This window comes from Periplaneta americana, chromosome 9, assembly GCF_040183065.1.
Source record: "Periplaneta americana isolate PAMFEO1 chromosome 9, P.americana_PAMFEO1_priV1, whole genome shotgun sequence".
Classification (NCBI taxonomy): domain Eukaryota; kingdom Metazoa; phylum Arthropoda; class Insecta; order Blattodea; family Blattidae; genus Periplaneta; species Periplaneta americana.
In genome coordinates this window covers 92,513,327-92,535,569 of record NC_091125.1, presented here as the reverse complement: position 1 = coordinate 92,535,569, position 22,243 = coordinate 92,513,327, and positions in this window count along the sequence as shown.

The window sequence follows — 22,243 nt, the reverse complement described above, 5'->3', positions numbered from 1 at the left end:
AATATTTTTTCTGTTTCGCTAGAAGTAAGATATTTATCTAAATTTTGCTTTAGAATTTACAATATACATTACTTGATAACTTAAAAAATTACAAGGTATATGAGTGGAGATTGTAGCAAGTAATGTGCACCTGAAGAATGAGGTACACTTAGCAAAGTGGGAAAACAGGTTATCAGTTAGGGCCTTTCTTTTGCACTTTGATTTGAAACTATTAGCTGTCTTATATACCACTGAATTCAAAATGATTGATTGTATAAGCATGAACATTTTTATTCCACTCTGAGCAATAAAAGCCCAGAAATATTGAACTAAACTTTTGTACTGAATTTTTTAATCGCACAGGCATTACTACCCACTCCCCTTAACATAGTAACCAACACAAATATAATTTAATACAAGTTAAGAATTTGAAAATTATCATTTTATAGGCCTAATGCCCTTAGTAGCAGTATCTAACTCTCAAAGAATGCGGTTTTTAAGAAACTAAACAAAAATTATAATTATTCCGAAAACTTAAATAAGTTCACCAAAAAAGCAATCTCACGACTCAATCCAGTGTAGCGGAAATTCGTAGTCTTATTTCAATTTTACACTTCATCGCCTTTTCAGAGTCCATTGCACTCGTCCAGGAAGAAATACCGGTTATCATTTACTAAAGATGAACGGGATTTGCGGGGCGTCGAACTCTGATCCTGTTGATAACAAGTTAGGCCAGTAGAATCCAAAGGAACAGGTGGAGTCTTGCAGACGTTAAAAAGTTTCTCAATTTGTGGTTTTAAGTGCTTTTCTGAGTTGTAATATTTGTTGGGTATCGTTACCATATCTACGGGTGGATAGCATGACGTGTGACACGTTAAATTAATTAATTATATTTCTAGACAGACGTCTTCAAACAGCATAGTCAGCCTGTTTCTCAATGCTGACAAGTCATCCCAAATGATGTGTGTATTGCTCAACACCGGTTCGCCATAATTGCACAGCCATCACTCGGAGGTATTTTCACCAGGGTAACACGCAAGTCTCTGACAAAGCCTTCCACGGAATTATGCAATGCAAATTACATTTACTACCACTATTCTACTGTACCCACAGCCCGCGGAAGAGGTTTCATCTACGTCTCTATTTGTGCTTTACTTATTGATTTGAAACACAGCGAGATCTCTCCAACATTGTGTCATCACATCGCTGAGATTTCGTCTATTTTAAGAATGGACATCACATTAACAGTGAATGTCCAAGTTCCGGACGGGATTAGAAGAAAAGAAATTTACATACTGTAAGTCACCACCGCCTTAATAACCAATATCATCAATAAATAGAAACTAATATATAATCAGCTACAATCCGTGGTTGTCAAAGCGGGAGTCATGAAAAGAGCTGAGGAGACTCGCGAAATGATTTACAAAATAAAACAGAAAACGCCTTATTAACATAAATTTATGCTGCATTTAGAAACGTAAACAGTGTTGAACATAAATTTATAAAAATATTTTTTGGTGGTCATAATGTAAAAAATAATAAAATGCTATAAATGCTCCAGTTTTCAAGGCAGTAGCTTCTCAAATCTGAACTCCATATTGACAAACTGTTATAATTTTAAAAATTTCTCGCTTAATACAATTATTAACGAGAAACGTAACTTGGATCAATATGAATTTGCAAATACTATAAAGAAAATTAGCAGCTTCTTTTGCAAACTCGAGATAATCTTGCATTTTTGAGCCAAAACTGGTTATCGCTCTGCGAAAAAAAGTACAGTTTCAATATTCCATCAGTTCTTATAGAAGAAGAAACGGATTGAATATCAATTTTTGATTGCCATAATTGAAGAGTGACTTTCCAAGCGGTGCAAAGTCAAAAAAGCTACTTTTTCAGAAAACATGATTTCTTTATAAATGGAAATATCTTGAAGGTACTGAAAGGAGACTTTGGCAGTTAAAACATTATGAAAAGTGAGCTTTATTGATAAAATTTAATTTTTGTAAATAGATATTGTGCTAGGTAACAGTGCTATTAAACATTTTAATATGTTCCAAATTGTGCTAAGTCACTTGACTTAACAGATTTTGGAAAAATGTTGTGTACATGTTTAATAATTATTTATGTTTATTTGAACATTTTGCATTTCAAGTGAAACTGAAAGGAGATAGTGTCTTAATAATTATCATGTTAATATCACATCACAAATAAAAATGTTTATAGCCGATGCTCAATAATATTGTGTCAAATAACAAAATATATATTACCAATGGCCACCTTAAAACATGTTGTTTAGTAATTATGTACAGTATATTTAGTTGAACATTTACATACTTGTAAAACTGAAAGTAGGCAATGTCTTAATTATAACCATTTTAATATCACATCACGATAACTTAGCACAGTTTGGAACATTCATACTACTGACTTAGCTCACTTTGAAAAAAAACTGTGAGATTGTAATGAGAATAACACGGAACATAACATCGTTTGGAAAGTTTCAAGTGTATTCCTGTATAGATGTATGGGAAATAATACCGTTAACCTATAAAATAAAAAAAAAATCGTTTTTAAATAACTTAGCTCCGGTTTGGAATATCACTCTTCAATTGCTTTGCGTTTATTCCAGAAAATACTCTAAAAGCTGTGTTTAAAATTGTGCAAACTTAATTGCATATCCAAAAATAAAAACAGTATTTGTGATATCATACTGTATATCATGAGTTTTTTATCCACTGGAATGAATCAGTTCTCTTTTTGACAAGTGATACCGACTAAATATAAAGTTTCCTTATAAATCCGTCGATTTTATCTCTAGCTGTTAATATAATAACATCTTGGCCACGCAAGCTACTATTCAGAGTTTTAAACTGTTAAGAAATATTATATTAACAAGAAAGGCCAGTCGAAGAATCCAAAGAGGATTACAGAATATGTTTGCATAATCAGATTTCTCGTCTTGCGGGTAACCCTACATTAGAAGGTGGATGGAATCCTAAGATGTTAAGTAAAATTATTATTGTCTTCGATTTTACAGGAATTTGTATTCTTTGAATGTGGTTAAGTATCGGTACGGTAGTGTTGGTGGGGTCGAAACAACTTTGGGAATCACTAAGCTATATGAACACAAGCCGTCTGTAATACACGACAATAAAAGCAGAAACTCAACAATAACCAACGACCAACTGTTATATCCAAAGATCATACACACACGATAAGTTCATAGTTGTTAAATAGTGTAAGAATAAACTTAAAAAGATATTTTATTGACGTGAATACGTCTATAAGTTCGGACCAGTACTAGGATACCATCCCAGAAAATCGATCGACAAATTTTCGGGCCAGTTTTGTCATACCTTTAGTTTCTAAACTACAAAACTTGGTTCAATGTAGTAAACGGCATCGACATGCGAAGGATAGTTGTTCAAAGTTAGAATGGATGACGTCATCTAGCGATACGCGGAAGGGGGAAAGTTGAGGCACGAATTGATTGGTTGCTCGGCAGCCGAGGCGGTTTAACTCGAGAATGCGAAAAGATAGAACGTTCTCAGTGGTGTCAAACGATTCGTAACGAGGCAAGTTACAATCTCAACTGAGCAACAATCAATAGCCGACAAGTGCAATTTAAAAAAAAAATCGCTAGTTAATTTGAGTGAAGGGTGAAAATTCACAATGTCGAGACATGTGCAGTGCAAATGAGAGCGGACACATAAGTAATGGATAGCTTACATTCAACATCCCATGAGAGCGGACACATAAGTGATGGATAGCTTACATTCAACATCCCATCCCGAGAGACGTATTCACTAGCTGTGACTTCGACATTGCCTACCCCAATTTTTTTACTCTGCTTGAGTGGTGTCCTCCTTCCAAAAATTTGAAATCCAGACATGCCGATGATTGAGACCACGTTATATTATATAGTTGACTATTAAGTTCATAGACACCGGTGTAGCTCAGTCGGCTGGGGAGCTTGACTGCGGGTCTGAGGTTGCGCTCTGGCAAGGGTACTATTCCCGCTTGGGCTGAACATCTGGTTGAGCTTTCTCAGAGGTTTCCCCAACCGTAAGGCAAACGTCAGGTAACACTGGCCAACAGTCATTTTGCGCCAGACATAAAACTAACAAATTCTTACTAATTTCGACCTCCTGCATTAAAAAATAACAAGAAAAATAGTCCATCAGTTCGGGTTTTCGAGATGCACAATATAATTCATTTTATATGCATTTTATTAAAACAAATCACCGTATTTCGTTCATAACTATTTTGTTTTACAAATGTGACGATCCATTATGTGAAAACAATATTAGTATAAATAGGCACCTTCTTAGAAGCACTTGTAGAAAAGGAAATTATTTTATTGCCCTTTTACGAATCTATTTGAAGGGGTATTCGCGGTATGAATATGCTTGAGTTTACCTGATTTTACTTGAGATGTGTATTTCTTTCACTGTGAGCTTTAATTACATTACTATAGTTTATATTTTGTAATAGACTATCCTGTCAAAAACCACTTCTAGAAGCGAAAATTGTTTTATTGCCCTTTTCGGTTCCAAAAGAAATCGCTTCATTTTACCAGGAGATTTCCGAGATGTTTAGTATTGTGAGTAAGACGTAGGCCTATATTTCTTTAAAGTTTGCTTTAATTATAATATTCAAAGTACGAATTATTTATATCTGCTGATTTGAAGGTTGTAGCATTGCTTCTTGGAATGTAATTAAGCTACGCAAAATTTTGCTGCTTTCTCTGCGCTCGAGATAAGCATTATAAAATAAAAGGAAAATCACTAGAGCCAGGGAAGAAAAATATTACATATAAACTCCTTGTACCGCAAAGGAAAGTAATTTTACCTCCTTTACATATTAAGTTAGGGTTAATGAAGAATTTTTTAAAGGGTTGAATCATAAAACTTAAACATTTAAACATATCCAGGAAAAATTTCCTGCTATTAGTGACTCAAAAATAAAAGAGGGACTTTTCAATGGACTATAAATTAGAAAAACAATGAAGGCCAATCACTTTGAATCTTTGTTGGAAGGAAAAGAGAGAGTCGCCTGATTGCATTCAAGGAGGTCTTATTAAATTTTCTGAGTAACCGTAAAAGTGAGAACTATGAAGACCTAGTGAAAAATTTGCTGTCGAGGTATGAAACTATGGGTGGTAACATGGCCCTAAAAATTCACTTCCTTCACCCCCATATTGTCTTTTTCCCCGAGAATTGTGGTGATTTCAGTGATGAGCATGATGAGCGCTTTCATCAAGAAATTTCAAGTATGGAAAAAAAAGATACGAAGAACAGTGGAGTATCAATATGCTAGTAGACTACTGTTGGACTTCAGCTCGTGATGTATCTGATGTCCGGTATAAAAGAAAATGCAGAAAAAGAAAACTGTGATCTTCTGAACATGAAGATTTAACCTTATTGTCATTATATAAAGCAGTATGTTGAATAGATATAAATTCGAAAATTTCTCAAAAATCGTAACCAACAACTGTTTTTTCATGTTGAATCTTTCGTACACTACTATGCCGAACACATAACTAATGCTAACCACACATACAATAACATAAATACAGACATGGAAATCCTACACATACAACCCAAAAACCAAAAACTCAACACAATAGAACGACATGAAATATACAGACACACTAAAACACGTCCTAATCAAATTCTCAACACACAGATCAATTTCAGAACACATACACTATTTGACACTACATTTCAACACTTTTCAACAATCGAACACACCCACACAACAGGCAGCGAAGTTCGAGATGACGCCGAGATCTAGTAGGCTCTGAGGATGGTGTGAAGAAGCACCGAAACAGCTGTAAGCCGCACATGCTTACACAATTAACACAAGTAAGATCGCCATTTAATCAATTATTTAACTGTTTTTTATTATCATATTCTTATTCAGGAGGCTCAAATTATATAGAAAACATGTATCACATACCCAGCGCAAAAAAAGAGTTAAAATTGTTTACTAAGTGTAATCTATGGTGAATTCTCGGTCTCATCTCGCCAAATTCCATTTCGCCATCACCAATCCCATCGATGTTAAATAATCCAGTGTTTGATACAGTGTCGTTAAATAACTTCCAAAAATTACGTTCTACTAATGCACGACAATGGTTGATTGCAGGTTGCATACACCTACATACAGAACTCTTACTTGCATACATGCAACTGCAGCCAATTAATATTAAATGCTGTATCTTAATATTTTATGGATGATATTTCTCATATAATTGTCGGTCTCAGCGATATTATATAGCTGTATAGTACATAATCAACAGTAAGATAGTTGCCATGACCCACTTCGTTGTGCATGCTTCCGTCACTTGTCTTAGTAACATCACGGGGCGCTAATTGGTACACACCGGCGACCAAGGAAACGCCAGTGAAACAGCTGAAGGTCTCTTAGCCGTGACAGATGATCGTCAGCGTGAACAAATGAACGCTTAAATTACGTGATACAGGAAATTATTCACTTCATATCAAAGTCTTGATAGCCAGAAATGTTTACCAAGCTTTATTTATCTGTCTAATGTGTCACTCCTCTTTGAATAATTAATAATCCGTGGCGCTACAGCCCATGAAGGGCCAAGACCGACCAGCCGACTGCTGGCCTCACGGCCACATGCCGAAGCAGAGATGGACGATTATCCAACCTGAATGGAGGTATCGTGTGGTTAGCACGATGAGCCGCCCAGCCGTTATAGCTGGTTCTTTGAATAATTATTACATATAAAAATCCTACGAACTTGTCTACTGTAGATCATTATTTCAGCTCATTATAAATGCCTAAAATACTTTCACATACAGTACTGTGACGGGGTTAGTTGAAAAGCTATCTAAGGACATTACTAAACATATTTGGACACAAAGAGGGACAATTAAGGATGTTGCTGAACCTACTTAGGAGAACTGACTGTAGTGTTTATGTACAGAAAAAAACTGTAGGGTTTGTATCATGTGATATTTAAGCAAATAATTCCATGAAAAGATTGCTTAATTTTTATTGAAGTACGATAGACACGATGGACACATTGGGAGTAAGTTCTGAGTATTGACCAAATTCATGTCTAATTATGTTACTTGTCTGGATGAAAGATAATTATTTATTCAGAAGAGATAGATGCATTGCTGTTACTTTTTAATATGTTTAGTATCTCTGAAAGTAATTGAAAATAGTTTGTAATGATTTAAATTTATTTTATGCTCGACCATGCCGAAATGTAGTAATTATACACCTGGTAGCAGACCTTTAATGCATGTCATTAAAGTACACCTACTCATTAAAGGTCAGGTCTTTCAGCCAATGACGACTCAGGTTACAACTGTTCAGCCAATGACAGGTCAGCTTTCTATCGTTATAAAACCGCAAGTATCGATTATTCTCGGATATGCAATCGAAAGAGAATTAGCGAAAGGCACGGAGGCTGGAAATCCAATACTGTCGCAGAAGGTTATGTTCTGTTACTATAATAATTAGCGTTAATTGTAAACAATATTCAAATAAATTCAATTTGTCATCTCGTTTTTCAATGTCGAATTCAATAATCAAGGTTATAATATTATAATATTATCAAGTTTAACGGGATTATACATCAAGATCAATGACATTATTGTTCCTCGGAAAAAATCAATACTTTCGCGTCTGCGCACATCTCACAACATACGGGACATTGGTCAAGGTCAGATACAAAGAAAATTAATAATATCAAGTTAGAAATATGGTCGAGCATAAAAAGTCGTATGAAACTCGCCTATAATGGTAATTAAGAAGCTCGTATGAAAATTATGAAACGAGCGCAAGAGCTCGTTTCATAAATATCCATACTCGCTTCTTAATTACCTTCATTATAGGCTCGTTGCATAATGTACTGTTAACTGATTAATATTGAACTTGAAATTACTTGAGTTGTCAATGCTGCATGTAGAGCAAGTGCAGTATCAGCTACTGAGTTTACAGATTTCAATATGTTATGGGATAGAGCAGTGTCTTACATGGCGGAACTGATCGATGAGTTGTGAATTAGTTAACGATTGTATTATTCATTGCATTACTAGCTACGAAGTCAACACAAAATTAAACTTAATCATGGTACTACAACCTGCAAGAAGTACTTTGAGAACACCCACCATACATGATTTAAACTAATTTTAATAATTATTTTGTATAGAGTAACCACATATAATGTACACCATAATTAAATGGAAATAATTACAATATTTATAGATTGTACAATTTACATAATCATAATGTGTCTCATTTTAATCAAAAATTTTTCTCGAAGATTAGTACAATGTAGGGGTTAGGTACAGCATAGGCCTACAGCAGTAAAATGTTCGGAAATATTCAAAAAATTTTTCCTCCATTACTGTATCTTGTATAGTTTTTGAGTTATGTGGGAAACGCTTCATCACTGCACAGTGAACTGAAAAAAAAAAAAAAAAAAAAAAAAAAGTAAATGATTTTTTTTTTTTACTATTCGGGTATCTCCGCTACAATTCGGAGACAGACGATGTTACATGTTGTTGAACCACGTTGCCTAATATCTACAGTTATATTATTAAAGTGTTCTCAGTGGTAATGTAGTAGCGTAATTCTAGTGTTTCGGGCTGGTATTCGTGAGGTGGTGCGTTCGTTCAAACACAACCTCATGCTTTTTATGTTTTTTTACACCTTTACATACAAAAAATTTTGTTTTGCATAATTTTGCCCTGTAAAATTTTTATACAATTGAGAATGGTACCAGAAAGAGAATGAAGTGAACGAATCCCTTGAAATTATGTCTAAATTGTTTATAAAAATTATTTTGTTTATAATTTTGACATACAACTTGAAACATGATAGCTCATGTAGTTTTTAAGATAGAGCCACATGTTCTTCACTGTTTTATAGCTAAAACTATTCTTTAGTGCCTGACATAGAGCTATTTTTTATTTTCATTTACGTTAATTAAATATTACCATATATGTAACTTATACTAATATTATATGTTGCATATATCATGTAAAAAAAATCCATAGATAATTATTAATTACATTAATGTTATTTTACTCATTGTCAGGCACTAGGAGACATTTCGAGCTTCAAAATGACACCAATATCTTCTTGGTATCACCATATTTGACTGAGATATCACGTTTAAAAGAATTAAATATTCTAAAATTACTATTTACAGGAAATGAACCACAAACGTTCAGAGCCTAGAAGACTGCATCATCATATGTCATCCCTTAAGCAGCTTCATGTCGGTCCTGTTTCAGCTTCTTTCTGTCTCTCAAATACCTCCTCCTTGTTTTAACTTCAGGTGTTGAATGTTTTTTTTTTTGGCAATTTTGTCCTTATTTTCCATTCATGCAACAAATCCTGCGATGGTGCTTGTTCCAGGGTTTATACTCATCCTCCTCAGAATTTTAATTTCTCCTTTTGGACTCTTATTAAAATTACGTACAACATCACTGACACACAAATTTACAGTTTTATGACTAACAGTACAAGATATTAAATTACTTCATTATGTAAAAACGTATTTTCAATCTAATGATCATGCCTTGATATCTATGCATCTATTTTGGGACTTGAAAGAAGTTTATTTTACAAGCAATGCTGGACGAGGGGATCACTCCAAACGTTATCCACAATATTTATTTAAAAATTACATTTTTAACCTACAGATTTGCTATTTTCATAGAATGTAGATACATCCTTCAGGAACAATACGTCACTTTTCCACATAATCCCCGCACCTTTCAACTGCCTTACGCCACCTTAGAATGAGGGTCTGTATATCTGCACGATAAAAGTCTGAACCAACATGTCTGAGCTACTCTCTGGCGCCACTCACGGGAACGACTAAAATTAAATTTGAATACAAGGGGAAGGATGTATCTATGACCTCCATAAATTGCAAAGGTTTAGAATAAAAAATGAATTTTAAAATATGTTGTGCATTACTTTTGGAGTGATCTTCGTAGAAGTGACCGTGGCTGATGACGCAGAATTCTGGAAAATGAGACTTATCTGAAAAACCATAAGGCATAAATCGAAAATTCTTATATCAAATTAAAGGGGGGAAAATTCTCTATTAAAATAGTTATATTTTGAAAATTCTAATTGTTCATCATTTTTTGCGTTTTATGGGTGTACATATACTTTAAAGGAGAGAGAGAGAGAGAAAATATTATTGCTCCTATCCCTTTTATGATTGTTTTAGTAATTAACATCAGGTTCATGAATGTATTATGCCATGACTTTATCATTATTTATTATGACATTATGGTTGCAAATGGAAAGAGAAAAAGAATATATTCTCAATATCTTTCGTTGTATAAACAAAACAAACCTACTGCCGTATGTCTTAGAAAATTCAAACAATTAAAAGTTCAACAAATGAAACAAAAAGCCACTATTCAATATTTAGTCCATCTTCCTCCCATCTCGATCACATCTTGAAGTCGAATGGGCATGGAATTGACTAGTCTTTTCAGTTCTCAATCACGGCATCCCAGGCATCCTGGACGAGCTTCCACAAATCATCAGAACGTCTTGGAGGGGGATTAGGACAATTTTTCTGCATATACTTCTTTACTTGTGCCCCCGTAGCTCAGTCGGAAGAACATCGGCATTTAAATGTCCACGTCTCATGTTCAAATCTTCGTCACTCCTTCTCATTTTATTGTGTTACAGGATAGCATAATGTAATATATATGTATATATATATATTATATATAAGAAGAAAACACTCACTATTATTATGCAATTGTATTGTTTCAAATCTAACATTAAATTTATATTACTTATATCGCTAAAGAACGATAATAAAATAAAAAGATAAGTTCAACAAGAGTCGAACTCACAACCTACGAATCATTAAGCGAACACATTACCCCTGCTTAACTTACCTGAGTCACATTTTAGCATGCCAGTAAAGTAAAATCGTAAGCACTGTGCAACGTTTTCACATGAAAAAAATATATATATTTTTTTTAAACTTAAAATTCTCAATAGATTAATGATCGTATCAAAATATATTTGATAAAATTTTATCGCAATGATCTGATAAGTAACTCACGTGCATTAATGCAATACGTTTCCTTCAACCTGTTTATGCGGTGACTAGTCCAAGTCTGAGGTGGCGTTTGAATCGGATGCTGAATGGTGGACTATTCTGTCTCACATCCGACAGCCAGATCTTACCCCCAAACTAGTAGCCTGATAAGCTTGTGGGCCTAGAGCCTCAGGCTCTTTCTAAATTAGCATCGAAAACCCGTACTATCCCAAAGACTCAACCCCAGCCTATTTCTAACTACTGCAGAAAATAGATAAAATGTGGGAAAAATGAAATGTTGGAGTGAAAGAGGGAAACAGTAGTACCCAGAGGAAACCCTCTACAACGTATGCTTTGTCCACCACATTCCATTATGACCTGGCCGGAGATCGAACCCGTGTCGCCTGAAAAGAAGACCTGCGCGCTAGTGCTGATCAACAGACGTAGCACATTTTACAGATACGGAAATAAAAAATGGGTCGAGTCTTTGTAGAAGTCCACCTATAGGTTGGCAACAATCTCAGCAACACTGTCCACAATTAACATACATATAGGCGTTCTTGGTTACTGTATGTGCGCGATGCGGTGTACCTGGAACTTAGTAAAATTAGGCGGCCCATTTATTGTTTCTAGAAATGCACATATTGTGGAAATTGCACGCCTTGTGGATCTAGAAGAAAACAGATTTTAATAATGTTGATTAAAAATCTTATTGATGCATTTAACGAAGCACGCTGACTCACATACCGTACACAAGTTTCATAAAGACAAAATGAATCTCAATTTTATTTAGCCTAGACCAATCGAGAAGAACGAATGGCTTAGTTGTCAGTCTCCCGGCAATGGAAACCAACCAGTCAACCAATCATGCATGCTTTAAAATTACATATTTTAGGTTTTTGTGTATACATATAAATGTAATTGCCTTGCATGAAACCAGTGCCCGATATTTGAAGAGAATCGCGGTCACGGCCACCTGGATGCAACATTTCCTGCGGATGAGTTGCGTGGGTAGTATCTAAGGAAGAGAGCCCAAGCGGGGTTCCGCCCTCAACCATGCCAGGAATGCCTCAACGGCGCCGATATGCAAATGCCGGTATTACATAAATTATGCAAAGTGTTGCGTTACGTTACTTATAAGCTACCTGTATCTTTACATCGTATATTTACTTAGAGGCCTTCGGTTCAAATTCATGCTTGTACAATATAGAATATGTGGTGTGAGCTAAATTATGTTACGTTTTTTATACAAAGTACTAATTTTATTTTTATCGTATCTCCATTGCTTTTGTTAGTAGCGTGTCGTTCACCACTTTTGGTTAAGCAACTGTCTGTATATAGGCAGTAAGATTCGAACTACTGTCCAGATGTTCCATGGATACAGGAGTGCTTACCTAAATGTGACATCACACGCTACTTTGAATTGCTTTCTTAGTTATGCAATTATTAATATGTATTGCTTATTAAGTTTATGTATGTAGTTTTTTCTTCCATATTTCTCGTTTTTCCGTTAATTTTCTTCATTATTATTTTATTTACTTTATCATTGTTTCAGTTAAATATTTATTTTCCACTTAAATAATATTATTTGTAAATTTATGTAATTATTTACTTCATTTACATGTTAAGTTTTCAAATTTATAATACATAAATAGAAGGTTCACACTTGGATGTCCACCGTCATCTAAACTGTTTAATATGTACATTAAATAAATAGCTTCTGAATGGAATAATATTTATACCATACAAATTCGGAAGATGGTTTACAAAGAGGTGTTTTTTCTCTTGAACAATGTTTTGTTTGATTTATGTGTGAATATTTCAAACTGTAGTTTTTTTGTGTCAGCAGACTGTAAGAAGTAAAATATTAGTAGAAATTACAATATTACCACAAATAAATGGATTCACCTATCTAGAATGCAAATTATAATATTTCCAAACAATGAAAATGAAGTGGAACAGCTATAATGAAAGTAATTAATGAAGAAATGGAGGAAGAAGAGAAAATAATAGAAAGGGTGATAGAACGAAGAAAGGAAAATGTAGCAAAAGAAGAGAGTGAAAAGAAAAAAATGGATAAGAGAAAAGAAAAGACAGAAGTAAACGAGGTGAGATCAAAGACCCTACATCACTAATGTTAAATTAATACTTTGTAGATATTTCTTCGAAAATTTTACTGTTGATTCTTATTATTTTAAAAAATACTGAGTCCTTGTTTAGAAGGTGTACATTGTGAAAATAATAAGTTATGGTTTTCTTCTTGAACTGCTACTTAAAAAAATGAAATTACTCGTACAGTCATATTCATGCACAACGAAGTTTTTATCCAAATGTCCTGAAAATAGGGCCCAGCAATTAATATAATACTGTAGATAAGCTGTAGAAAATGTAATCTCAATTTCTAAGGAAAAGTACACATGTTGTGAATTTTTAACTTCCGGATAAAAGCGGCAAATTAAACATTACAAAAATTTACTTTTTCAAAAACACAGCTTACTAAATTTATTTTGAAAATTCACAACAATGTCAGCCATTACAGTTTTCAGCAATGCCGCCAACATATGACACAAACATTCAGCTAAAGACACGTAAACTTAAACCATTTTTATCAGATAGATTCAGAGATATTCAAATGCTTATGCAATAATATGGAATGAGAAAAAAAAAATAGTCCAACACAGAAAACGTATATGCAATCAAGAACGATTAGAATTTTTTAATAAATCATATGCAAAATTACACAGTAAGTACCAAATAATTATTTGGGGGAAACAAAATTGATTTTCTTTTAATTTGACCTCGAAAAACAGGAAATAGAAAACGACATGGAGCAAAGAAGGAGCATTAGAAGCTGGAGGCAATACGAAAGTAAAACGAAGGGGGACGAAAGAAGATGATAAATTGAAGTAGATAAAGAAGACAAATTAGAAGGAAAAGGGAAAGAAATAGTCATGGAAGGAATAGAAGAAGTAAAGTGAAGGCAAAGAATGAAGCAGAGAAACGAGTAGGAAATGAGAGAAAAGAGCAGAAAAGTAAATGCACTCACAAAAACTGAGTGGACAAGGAGTACGAGAAGATAAGGTAAAATGAAAGGACAAGAATCAGTAATGAAGAAGATAAGTGAAAATAAGAAACAGCACGTGGCCTACATGGTACTGTGTCGATCCCCTTCTGGCGGAGGGTCGGTCATCGTACTCTGGGAAGTAATCGTTCTTAACTTCATCGGCAGGATGCATCTTGCCATGGTTGTATCACATCGTGTCGTCATATCCGCGATGTTGCGTCACTTCCTCGTCTCCTCGACCTTGAAGCTCCGGGACATCTGAAACACGTCACACACCTTGAAGTTACTTTCCCCCTGCATTATCGGCATCCCTGCAATACTCCGGCCTTCATATCTACAAGGTGCAGACTAGCGTTGTGCATTATAGGCGCTGTGTTCGGTTTAAGTTCGTCGAGTATGGCGAAGTTCGATATTCGCCGATGTTCGCTCTGCAGGAGGAGGCCTGTCGTGTTTGTTCCATCTGTCCTTCACGCCCACTCCTTCATGTTTTAGGGATTTTAGCACATATCTTGGGGACCAGTCGCTTTTACGGTCGATTTGCTACAGAGTTCAACAAAGAGAGGGGTGAGAAAGAGATTGGGTTTATAAACTGCAGAGAGGGCTGCATCATATAGGAATGGGATGGGTGTGGGAAAAAGGAAAAAATAATAGAGGAAATGTGTGGCGTAATGTGAAGATGCGTTTATTTGATGTCGAGAGGCAAGATATTAAGCTCCAATGTTCGGAAAAGTCCTCACTACATTTACAATCAGATCTCATGTTTAATTGGGAGAGGTATGACTACATAAATTCTTGTAACAAAGACAGTAAAGCAGGTTTAGCGTGGTTAAGATTGGGGTCACGGAAGGGTAATAAAATTGCCAATGAAGGAGGAGAGCGCCTTTGTCCACTGTGCGGGGAAAAGGACTCCGGGAGACACATTTTATTACATATTACAGAATGATGAGTACTTCAGTATTACAGAATCATTCTATATCGTAAGTTTTCCATTCTGGAAACCTGAAGAAATTTGTGGTGGATAGTCCAGTGATCGTGCGTTCTGTAGATCACTTAGGAATATGTAAGGTACGAGACAATTCTTAGGTGCATATATAGACACATTACATAATTTGTAATGAGTTTGATTGCACACGCCTCAAGTAGTTATTTACATTGGCGGACAGTGAGATTTTACTTATGAGTTGAGATCAAGACAGAATTTCGAAGGGAATACCTGAAAACCTTTCGCCCCTATAACATATATTATTTTATTTAATACTATGTTGAATTTGTTTAATCTACTTGAATAATATTAAGTTATAGACATTCTCAGTTCAGGGCTCACTATTCATGAAATACTCGATACAATTCAGTTATCAGTTGATAGATGAAATAATCATGGAAAGAGATTCAAATGCAGAAATTGACGTTCCATAAACTATTTTAGATAAATTCAAATCTTAAGTACGTAACATTAAACAAGCTATCTTAACCTCAAATTGTATATGTAATTAAAATATTATTATATTATATTAAAACTAAAGGGACTAATACGTAGAAAATATTTTCTGTAAATTGTAATTACTTATAGTAGCCTATATATTTTAAAGTGAAATACTGCCTTATAAGTCTTCTTTATCATTATGTTATTAATGTAATTATGGGGTTAACATTATACTGCCAGAAAATATGATTTGTTTGTGAGTTACCATTAGATTGACAAAAAATTTAGATGTTGTACCCAATTTAAACATACTTGTTGTAAATTTCCATCAAGTAAAAATGAGAATGAATTTGAAAGTCCAGGAATTTATGATCTGCCCGAGAGTGCTAATATTCAGAAAGCTGAAATATCTTCATGCAAAGAAATGAAAAAAAAAAAACGAAAGAAAATAAAAAAATAAATATTGGTCTTCCTTTTGAAAGTACAAGTAGAAAACCAGTTTAAGGTGCAGAAATCGGGCCACCGAGCAATTCTTCTAATCAGTATTTTGCATTGATTCCTGATGGAGGGTCAAGTATTGTGATCATTTTGTACGATGCATCTTTAGTTAAAAAGTAAAGAGCAAGTAAAAATCTGCATGTTTCATATTTTGTAAAGATGAACAAAACTAACTGCCGCTCTCGCTCGCTCTGTTCGTTGTATTTGTCTTTCGAATCTCGTGTCGGCATTCTCTAGTGCGCTTCGAGTTTCGCTCATTATTCTCGAAGTAACATTTGGTCGGCGTGGAAAGATTTCGTAACTTTGAATAACATACATCATTGAAATAAATAACATTATAAATGTTTAAATGAGACAAAAAGACAAAACAGAACAGTATCTTAGTTATCAAAATGTTTTGGTTCTATTATATGATATTACCTATGGTTATATAAATAGAAAAAAAAAAACAAATAAATTTGATGTCTAAGAAACATAAAAAATAACGTTAATATCTTTTTACTTGAGATTGCACACTTGATCTTAAACATATCAAAAAAGAAAATTCCTAGTCTTTTAATAAGGACGTAGTAATTAAATAAAGACTGGGGAACTGATTATTATACACTAAAAGGTAGAGATGAAGTTTCAAATAGGCTACTTGATTGTTTATACATATATAAGAGTTTCAAAGTAGATAAAAGTTCATTCAGGTATAAACAACTGTGGCGATTCAAGGCTGCTTGACGTTCGGGACTTTGGGAGTGATCAATCTCGGCGTATCGAAACACTCACAAGCAGGCTTTACGTCTACTACACGACGTATACAACATTTTCGTGCGGGTTTTCGGCTTTGCGGGCGCTGTTAGTCTTGCTTTCTCGATCGTTGTTTATCTCTAACTCAATATTTTGTATGAAAACTCGTATGTAGACTACATTTGAAAATATCTTTCCAATTTAATTCAAAAAGTATGCAAAATGAATGGAATATATTACAAACATATTTTGTTTTTATTAAGAAAGCATGGAAAAGAAAATTATCAAAAATTGTATGAAGAGCAGGCAAGACAATGGTAATCTTCATTAAAATATAATTTGTATTGTTGTCTTCTGGAGTATATTTTATATAATAAAACGTTAATTCCTAGCCTTCAGCAACCTCTGTTTACAAAGTCTAAAACTGTAATTTTATTCGTGAACAGAATTAAAACTCTATACATTCAATTATTATTTTTGGCGAATATTGAACATTAAAATTAATTTTTCTCGAATTCACCTATATGTTGGTTACCATCGTCTTGCCCTAGGGTACAGAAATATTTTCTTATGCTTTTATGTACAAGTTCACTTAAAAGAGATGAAAGCAGTTCAACATAAATTATTCAGGTTTAGTCTAGGTGTTGAAGCTATCCAGAGGGGTTGAGATGAAGATTAAAGGGTTACGAAACAGTGGTGGAAACCAATATACGTATTGGCACATAATTCGTCGCACCTTAATGTTGCCAGTAGCTACTTGCATCTTAAAAACGTTGTGTCTGTGAACACGAGGCGGATACGCCACTTGTATGAAAGCGAAAGTTCTTGGTCAGTCTGTGCGCTCGTGGCCGCCCTTGGGGAAAAAGAGGACGACCCCTTTTGTCAAGAAATTAGAAAGGGACGAACATTCGTACGCGGTTAAGGTGTTCACGAAGTGATCCAATTTTTATAATCGCATTGAATTCCGTTGCCTCATCTGCGCATGCTCCACAAGACCTTGCGAGTCTACTTTCTAATAGTGATGAGACAGTGTGATGTATTAGCTTCGATTGTACTTTATGCTTCAGGGAGCTCGAAACAAGTTTTGCGAAACGAGCGCCATCGTAGTCTTCATTGATCATTATCATTATCGTCGTCATCGATATGAGCTTTAACATTGTCACATTAGAATATCTGAATCAACGGTAAGCACACTTAAATGCAATCTACCTGGCCCGGGATCGAACCCGCAATCTCGGGCATAGAAGGCCAGCGCTATACCAACTGCGCCAACGCCCGACTATTGTATATTAATTTCAGCCTTCTGGGTACAATACTTTCTGAGAAAAGTGCACGAATGTTACAAAAATAAAGAACTGCAGAAAATGGTGTCAAAGTTTCCGTATCTTGCTATGTTAAATTCCTCAATTTTGGGTGTACTTTTCTCGGAAGTGATAGAAGATACAAATGTAGAAAAATAGGGCATATGTAACATAATTTTAGGTTCACAACCGACTATATAAATTTAAAATTCCACTGAGCAGTTGGCAAGAAAAAATTGTTCTTTGATAACATATTTTGCATTAAGAATTACTACAATATTTTTGCTGAAGATAGGGCTAAAAGCTGGCAATTAGAAGAAATAAAATCATATTATAATTTTACACATATTAATCTACCGAAAGCGATAAAAAACAAAATTACATTTTTTTTTTTTTTCAAAATTCGGTGTACAGGTCCCCTTAAGTCAACATAAGTCAAACTCAGGCCGTGTATCAAAGCTACATTTTCAGCTGAAGTGAACTAGATTGTTGACTAAATAGCCGGATGTGGCGTCAGAAGTTACGATCCAAAGCTAAATAATGCATAGCACTCAAGTCCGTAATAGCTAGTAAACGAAAACTCTTGCTTGATTGTGACTTGTTCACTAAACGAACATGGATACCTCATCAGCAATTGGAGTTATGAAATCTGAAATTGCTTTGGAAGTGAAATAATATAAATATAATGTAGAATAACACTTTAACTTTGAACACTGACATTGTTAGTACCTTCTGTACAATGTTTTAAATATTATTATAATATATTAAGCCTTTATCTTTTCCACATTACTCGTAATGAAAGTGCATTAGGACACTGCCTTCTTAATTCAGTGCTGCACCGTGATGTCATGGTTTTTAGGAAATTAGTCTATAATGAAGGCCATGTTTCAAGCATACATGTCCAAAGCTCCCTAGTGTGTAGTTTACAAGTCACCTAGTTGCTAGTCACTAGTGTGCAGTATGGACTTGAGTTTTGAGACACGGCCTCAGTAGAGATATAACACGTTCCCTATAGGAACATTGTCACATTAGAATATGTGAATCAATGGCAATCATTCTTTAGGCTATATATAAAAGTGCTGAAGATAAAAGATCTCGTTTTGTTACTGATTGTACGCCGTACCATCGTGCCAGTACAATTAGATAATACGAACGAGCAAATGGAGAACGAATTTGGTACAGATTTTGGCTTTTCGATAGAAGTTTTAACATGCAAGTGTAAAGTATACTAAAAATAACGTCTTTAAGACAAAGAAACAAAGCATCGTTGTAACTTTCGAGAATTTTCCTTTGTGTGGCTTACACTCTAATACGTGCCAACAGATTTCCTATTCCACTGTCTTAAAGGAGGTTCTTTTTAATATTCACACAATACTCTTCTAGCACTTGTATGGCAGAATTTATATCGTGACAACAAACCACTGTATTTTTTTGTGACGGTGAAATTTTCCTTTCATCTGCCATTGCATTGGTGATCCAAGAAGTGCAAAATTGTATGCATACATTTCTTAACAAAAGTTGGTCGTTTGACTTTCACTATACATACAATCAATGCTTAGATACTATCTTCAACATGAAAGTCTCGAGTATGTCAATATGCTGCTATACCCTGGGTACAACAACAGGTCGACAGTTGTATATGTCATCTGCAGATTTACGATCTTTGTCATTCTCCTCAACCTAAAATTATTTAATCTTGTCATTGATTTGTTCATGATCGTAAAGAAGTTTACTGTAAGAGTGCATTTTGTTTTTTTTTTTATCTTCAATGGAAGAACATATATGAGGCGAACACGACCACAAATCCTTAAGAAAGAGCCATATATATATATATATATATATATATATATATATATATATATATTTATACTACAAAAATAACGATGCTCTGTGTGGGACCTGAATCCAAGATCATAGCTTTAACGAACAGGCTGCGCATTAACATCTAGATATTAAAAAAAGTCGATCTATGCATAGGGGAGAGTTGGGTAGTATCGGACATCGGGTAATATCGGACACTGAGTTTCTTCCATCTATCACCAGAAAATAGTACCTGAATGACATGGTTACGTTTCTGTGATGTCGCATACAGAAACGTAACCATGTCATTCAGGTACTATCATCTGGTGGTAGATGAAAGAAACGCACTGTCCGATATTACCCGATGTCCGATACTACCCAACTCTCCCCTACTTAAATTCACAAGTGAGTGAATTTATTATATAAGTTGGTAAGAAGACATATGAAGATAGATAAATAAAAATGACATTAAACTTTGAACAGAAATGAAAAAGTTCACGTAAATATAAAAGAAATTGTTGAAACGTACGTACACACTCACACAAACACACACACGCGCACACACACAGATATATGTATATACATACATACTTACATGCATACATACATGTAGTACAACCAACAGATACAATTATATTAAAACTGTAAAAATGATCAAGTGAAGTTTGAAATTCAAAATAAATTAATAAATTTACATAAAAATTCTCAGTAAAAGAAATTCAAAGAATCTTTATGAAAAAATTCTTAAAAGAAATACCTAGTAGGTCTACAAAAATAACATTAAATAATAAATAGATTAACTTAGCGAAAAACAAAGGAAGTTACTCGTGTACGAGTTAGAAGGAATCAAATTGGAGGTAAAGGAAATAAAAAAATTAAGAAAATAAGACAGAAATTTAGCAGGAATTGAGGAAGAAAATATAAAATATCATGAAAGTAACTGAGAAAGAAATAGTGAAAGTTAAATGGAATACAGTAGAAAAAGAAATAATTAATTAAATAAATAAGAAAAGGTAAAATCAATAGAATAAAATGAAAAGGTATAAAATAAAGTAGTAAAGAAAGGCAATAGAAAGAAGGAAAATAGATTAAAATATGGAAAATGATTTACAAAGAAAATAAGACGGAGGAAATAAAAAAAGAAAAAATGAAGATTAAAAGGAAGAAGGACCAAAATACTTAAATGAAGAAATAAATAAAAAACATGTTCTTAAAAAAATTAGTTCGGAGAGGGAAATTAGTTAATGATAACAATCAGAGACAGGAATAAAATGAAAAATAATAAGAGTGGGAGAAGTTGAAGAAAGAAGAATGCGTATTTTGAAAGAAAGAAAGTATTCGCTTAAATTAAATAGACAAAAATATTGACAGAGCGAGGTTGCTCAGACGGTCTCGAGTTCAAACCCCGTGTACGACAAATGTGTATGATTGGGGTTTTTCATGGTTTTCCCTAGTTACAAAGGCAAATGCCGGATTGGAAATTTACATGCCGCGATTCATCACCACCTTAACTACCAATAGATTATCATAAATACTCAAAAAAAATTTAAATGGGTTACATGAAGACTAGCTATCTATGATACATAACAATAGAAATACTGATATACCCAAAGATGCCATACACGCGATATGACCATGGACATTGAAGCGTGTGTAAATAAACGAAGTATTGACCATTAATTAAAAACACAGATTTAAAAATTCTTTCTAAAGACAAAAACTAGACGAAACATTTAATTAAAAATTAATATTTAATAATACATACTGTGGAATTCCGGCCACCAAGTCACTCAACTGAGTGCGCTACTTCTGTAATGGCAGTTGACTTGATAAAAAATATGTCAAGATACATGTCAAACTTGGAGTCAGGCCACAAAGGGAAAAACACTGGGGGAGAGGGATTCGATCCGGTGTTGTGGATTGAACTTCGGCGTAGCTCAATGGTTAGAGCGCTTAATACGTAGAACCAAGGACCCGGATTCGATCCCCGGCGCCGGAGCGAATTTTTCTCCTCTAATATTAATTGTTACCGTAACAGACGTATTCTGTAGGACCAAAAAATTAATCTTTACGTAGACGAAATATATTATTAAAATTAGATAAAGTAAATATGCAGGTTCACAATGAACTGTACAAACTACGATCAAACAATATAATTGCCCTTTACTCTTAAATTATGACATCATTTTAAGTGCGAATTACCGTGTGAGTCACAACCTCCTTAAGAATGTCATTATAAGAGTTCTCCAAGCTTGAAACTGGCCAAGGTCCATTAATTTCTGCGTCATTGCTTGTATATTTATGGGAATTAATATTACATCGATCGCGGTATAATTTGCAAAATCCAGCAAACCACGAAGGTCGCCTAGTATTTG